This window comes from Ailuropoda melanoleuca, chromosome 1 (genome assembly GCF_002007445.2).
Source record: "Ailuropoda melanoleuca isolate Jingjing chromosome 1, ASM200744v2, whole genome shotgun sequence".
Classification (NCBI taxonomy): Eukaryota; Metazoa; Chordata; class Mammalia; order Carnivora; family Ursidae; genus Ailuropoda; species Ailuropoda melanoleuca.
In genome coordinates, this window is record NC_048218.1 from 160,390,305 (window position 1) to 160,396,304 (window position 6,000).

General features: G+C 39.9%; 1 protein-coding gene across 2 annotated transcripts in view; it reads right to left on the reverse strand.

Annotated features, from left to right (window-relative positions):
* Window positions 1-6,000, reverse strand: part of RAPGEF5 (Rap guanine nucleotide exchange factor 5) — a 188,933-nt gene that overhangs the window by 100,752 nt on the left and 82,181 nt on the right. The window lies entirely within an intron of this gene.

Consider the following 6,000-nt stretch of genomic DNA (forward strand, 5'->3'; position numbering starts at 1 on the left):
GTCAGCTTCATGGTCTTAATTGTGCCAAAGATACCCATTTTCTTGAGCGGGCATAGAAGAAATGGGATCATCCATGCAAAACAATGTCTATTATCTTTATTCCCACGGGCAAAGATAGCTCCTTATCTAGCAGCTTCTCCAACAACTAGGAAGGAAACAGAGAATTCTTCAAGTGGCCCAAATCACAGATTCCCAGGAGACAGCAAGTGGAATTCCTCCCCCAAAGTCAGATATTTATTTTTAAAGCATCTCTCACAAGTGGTCCTCCAGTTTGTCTCCCAGGCTTCCTGCACAGGGATCCCAGTTTATCTTCGGACAGCCTGTGCACTCGTGGAGAGAACAACTGTTGGAAAGTCCCTTACCACACTGGACAAGACTGAAATCATTCAACTTCAACCCATGAGTACTAGTTTTGCCTTTTATTTTTTAAAAAGATTTATTTATTCGGGGTGCCTGGGTGGCACAGCGGTTAAGCGTCTGCCTTCGGCTCAGGGCGTGATCCCAGCGTTATGGGATCGAGCCACATTGGGCTCCTCCACTATGAGCCTGCTTCTTCCTCTCCCACTCCCCCCTGCTTGTGTTCCCTCTCTCGCTGGCTGTCTCTTTCTCTGTTAAATAAATAAAATCTTTAAAAAAAAAAAAAGATTTATTCATTTACTTTAGAAAGGGAGAATGCGAGCGAGTGGGGAAAGGGGCAGAGGGAGAGAGAATCCACAAGCAGACCCCCCGCTGAGCATGGAGCACAACGTGGGGCTGGATACCAAGACCCTGAGATCACAAACTGAGCCAAAATCAAGAGCCAGGCACTTAACCAATAGAGCCACCCAGACGCCCCTAGTTTTACCTCTTAAAGCAACTGAAACTATGTCTATTTCTTTTCAATAGGATAGTTTTTCAAATATTTAAACACAAATGCTTATTATATTCTCCTTTTAATATTGACCATATATGCCCTCCCAGCTCCCTATTTTTCTTTTCTTTTTCTTTCTTTCTTTCTTTTTTTCTTTCTTTCTTTCTTTCTTTCATTCATTCACTCACTTACTCAACAGATTTTATTTGAGCAACAAACACAAACTAGGAGCTATAGGTTTTGGGGATATAGTATTGAACAACAACAGAAACAACCCTGCACGTCATGAAGCTTACATTCACTAGGGGATGCGGATTATATAACATATAAATATAATACGTCAGCTGGTAATATATGATAGGAAGGAAAATAAAGCAGGGCAAGGGGGCAGAGAAATGACTGGAGTGTTACCAAGACAAGGCATGTCAGGGAAGGATTCATTAGCAAAATGAGATTTGAATGGAGATCTAAAAGAAGTGAGGATGAGTGTGTCAGGCAGAGGAACAGAAGTGCAAGGGCACTGAGGCTTGGGTGTGATTGGCATGTTCAAGGAAGAGAAGAGAAAACTGCATGGCTGACGCAGAGTTGGTAAGGGGGAGACCAGTGGCACTACCAAAGAGGTGATGTGGGACCAGATCACATCGTGTCCTTACAAGCTGGGTAAGGAGTTTGGATTCTTTCTCTGAATGAGATGGAAATCTTTCAGAAGGTTTTGAATGTAGGACTGGCATTATCTGACTTACATTTTAACAAGATCGTTCTGTTTTCTGGGTTGAGAAAACATTACTGGGTGGGAAGAAGCAGCTGCAACCAGAGACCCATAAGGAGACTGGTCTTCAGAGAAGAAAAGTCTTGGAACTTGTGGTAGTGGTGGAGATGGTGAGAAAAGGTTAGAATTTGAATCCTTTAAAAAAAAAAGAATTTGAATTCTTTCCAAAGGTATGGCAACAGATTTTGTCGTCTCCAAGGTATTTCACTTGAGCAACTGCAAGGGTAGGGTTGTCATTTACTGAGATGGGAAGACTGCGGAAGAATATCTGGGAAGGAATATGCCCACTAGATATCGAAGTGGTGTTGCCGGGTTGGCTATCTGGAGGCTCAGAGGAGAAGTCCAGGCTGCTGACAGGAATCTGGGAGATATCAGTGTAGATGGTACTTAAAACCAAAGGACTAAGAGAGGTTACCAATGGAGTGATATAAACAAAGAAGAGAAGAAATCCAGGAACTGAGTCCCCTGTTTGGATATTGGAAAGACAACAAGTAGTCAGAAGAGGAGACAGAAGGAGCAGCTCTAGGAGAAGCTGGTGAGTAGTGAAGGTGTTTCAAGGAGGAGGGAGAGAAAAACTGTATCAAATGTTGCTGAAATATCAAGTAAGATGGGTTCAAAATGACGGATGCTGAATTTGACAGAAGTAATTGGTGACTTTGATGATAGTTTTTTTTTGAGCAAAAAAGTTGTAGGAAAAAAAGCTGTATTAGCTTGGGGTTCAACAGATAATGAGTGACAACTCTTTGAGGAGTTTTGTTACACGCAACAGGGCACTAGCTAAAGAGCGATGTTGAAAGGAGTTTTGCTTGCTTGCTTGTTTCTGGTGAGGGATGTTCCAGTGTACTTATCTTATTAGAAATCATCCAGCACAGAGGGAAACCAGATGATGCAGGAAGTAGAGAGGGCACTTTTAGGAGTAATGTCCTTCAGGTGCAAAGAGAGCATAAAGATCTACTTTCAGACAAAAATAGGACTGTGAATATTTCACTCACTGCAACAGGAGAGCAGGTGAAGTACAGGGGTAAATATGCAGGTAGGCTGGCACATTTGGTGGTGGGTAGGGAAATTGTGGAAATTCTTTTCTTTTTTTTTTTTTCTTCTTAAGGGTTCGAGAGAAAGAGAGAAAGCATGCACATGTACGAGGTGGGGGAAGAGCAGAGGGAGAGAATCTCAAGCAGACTCCCAGCAGAGCATGGACTCGGGGCTCGATCCCAGGACCCTGATATTATGACCTGAGCTGAAATCAAGAGTTGGACGCTTAACCGACTGAGCCACCCAGGCGCTCCCTGAAATTCTTTTCTGAATGCTTCTATTTCCCCCCAAAAATAAGTCAAGTTATTAGCTGAGAGTAGGGAATATGAGATGAGAAGATGCTGTGGAGATATAAGAAGGCATGTAGTGGGGGCGCCTGGGTGGCTCAGTCGTTAAGCGTCTGCCTTCAGCTCAGGGCGTGATCCCGGCATTCTGGGATCAAGCCCCACATCAGGCTCCTCCACTGGGAGCCTGCTTCTTCCTCTTCCACTTCCCCTGTTTGTGTTCCCTCTCTCACTGGCTGTCTCTATCTCTGTCAAATGAATAAATAAAATCTTAAAAAAAAAAAAATAGAAGGCATGTAGTGGTCATTTCAGTTGCAAGGATTAGCCAATTTTTTTTGTAAAGGGCCAGAGTGTCAATATTTCAGGCTTCGTGGGCAATGTGGTCTCTCATGACACCACCCAATTTTGGAATTTTAGTGCAAAAGCAGCAGATACAATACGTAGGTGAAAGAGCACAGCTGTGTTCCAATAACACTTGACTTACAAAAACAGGGACTCGACTGTGGTTTGCCCCCTCCTGACTTGGGAGGAAACAGGACAAGGGAAGTAGAATAAGATTGTCAAGCATCACTAAGGGCCCACTTGATTTTATTTTTAGATCCTTTTACCATACTAGCCATCCTTCTTGGAGCATATGTCTGTTTCTCAGGATTTTAATGGAGCCCATAACCTGATATAATGCTAAGTGCATGGGCTGATCTTGAAGAGGCACTTCTAGTCAATACTAGAGAGGGTACAAGAGGATCAGTGCTGTTAAATATCCTCCTTTAAACTAAGAAGACAAGGAAACTTTGGGGGGACGGGGAATTCCTATATACAAATGATTAACATCCTTTAAAAGCTTTGACATTTAGAGGAATAAATTTCTGTTATCTAAAAAATTCAGTGATGTCGGCCAGCTAGAATTTCTTTTCTCCCCATCCATGTCATCCTGACAATGTTTAACATACTGTCCTGCTAGTGGAGAGAGGAGGCTGGTGACCCTGCAACCTTAGGACCTGCCCTGTGGTTGTTTATTCCGCAGTGTGATGGATTAGTCCTAATCTCTCTGTGCTCCCCAGCGCGGCGCCCTGTATAATAGAGGATGTGTGTTGGGATTGGGGCCAGGAAGGGGGGATACATAGGAGGAAAGTGTCTCGAAACTAAATACACACATAAGACAGAGCCTGTTACTTCTCACCAGCATGGGTTCCAGAGATAACTGGGCTAAGGTCCCATACACTCTGATTTGGAGATGGTCTTTCCTTGGTATGTTTATGGGAGATAGACCCATATACATTCTTTTACTTTTTTAAAAGATTTTATTTATTTTAGAGAGACAAAGAGAGTGTGCGTAAGTGGGGGAGGGAGAGAGAGGGAGAGAAAATCTCAAGCAGACTCCATGCTCGCATGGAGCCCAATGCAGGGCTCAACCTCACAATTTGAGATCATGACCCAAGCCAAAACCAAGAATCGGACGCCCAACCAACTGGGCTACCCAGGTACCCATCATACACATTCTTTTAAAACAACGGATAATAATATCAGCAATAAAAGGGTGGGACTGAGTAGTGAAAGCTTAAGACACCTTAACTATTTTTTTGGTTTCTGTGGGAACATGATAAACAACTCTAAACATTCTTTATATCGTATGCTTAGGATTCTAATATAGAGTCTTCTTTAATGAGGAAATACATTTTTATTAGAACCAGATACTTGGGTGCACAAATTATGTATTTTAAACACCAAATACTATTACTTTTAAAAATGGGTTTCAGAGCAACTTAATTATTTCATATTTATAATTAAAATAACTTATAACTAAAAAAGGAATATTGCTATTTTGATTTTCTGGTTTCTGCATTAATTTCTAGGTGCATTTTTGTAAGATAATCAATTCTACAGCACTCCTTACATAACAACTATCAAAAAAAAAAAAAAAGGCTTTCAAGGAGAGTTATGAATGTTTCCTCACTCCCTGGAGAACCTGAAGCCCAGAGAGATGTCCATACATCCTAGATAGTTTCTAAGACAGTCCTGTGTGGAAGCACCACGCTAAGCCAGATGTTCTCTGGGGGTCCCTTTCACAGCTCTGTAATTTAGTGATTTAATTTGAAAAGCCCATGAATTTATTAATATATTTTGGGAGCTTTGTTATGGCAGGAAAAGCAAGGGAAGTAACAGCCCTTGATCTAGACTTTCACATTCTTGAACTACTTAATTTGTCTATACAAAATTAATTATAAACAGTTTACCTAACACTGCTAAGCCAGAAAAAAAATAAAAGATTAATCTGGAACTGTCAGAAGAGTTATTTAAGAGCCTTATTTCAAGGTCTGCTTTGGAAAAAAAAAAATCTCTGTAATGTATAATTAAAGCTACTCATGTGATTTTCAGAATCTGAGGAGAGAAATGTTATGAATGTAAATTAAAGTCTGTTTCCTTTATAAACGGAGTCATAAAAATGTTGGGTCCATTCTTTTAGTGGTAAAATGGTGCTTGGACAGGATTCCCTTAGGAAAGGCTACAAGGATGATATATGAATAACCTTCAAGATGAAAGGTGAAAGAGCACATTTTATGTATGAAAACACTGCATTATCTTCACTTTAAAAATCACTTTCTCTAAACACTTAGATAAAACATCATGCAAAAGAGAAGGAAAACCAGGATGAAAGAGCCCACTTTTCAAGTAAGCACTTTCGTAGTAACAGAATGATACTTAATACAAATTCATGGTATTAGATAAATTCTTATTCATTACTACATAAAAGAGTCATTTCTTTAATAATTCAATCACACAGAAATTCATAAATTTTTTTCCTACTTTAAGCAGAAAACTCAAATGATGAAACAGTAACGGGATGGGAAGATATAATACATGACTCGACTGTATGCACATATTTTCTAAACAAATATTAAGAGTCTCTTCCAGGAAAATTCAGAAGACGATTCACACTAAATAATAATAATGATAATAAATTATGTATAACATTAGTAATACATACAATATAATACATTAAAATATAGAATATATTAATATAAAATACTATGTAATATATAATAGAATATATAATATGGTAATAC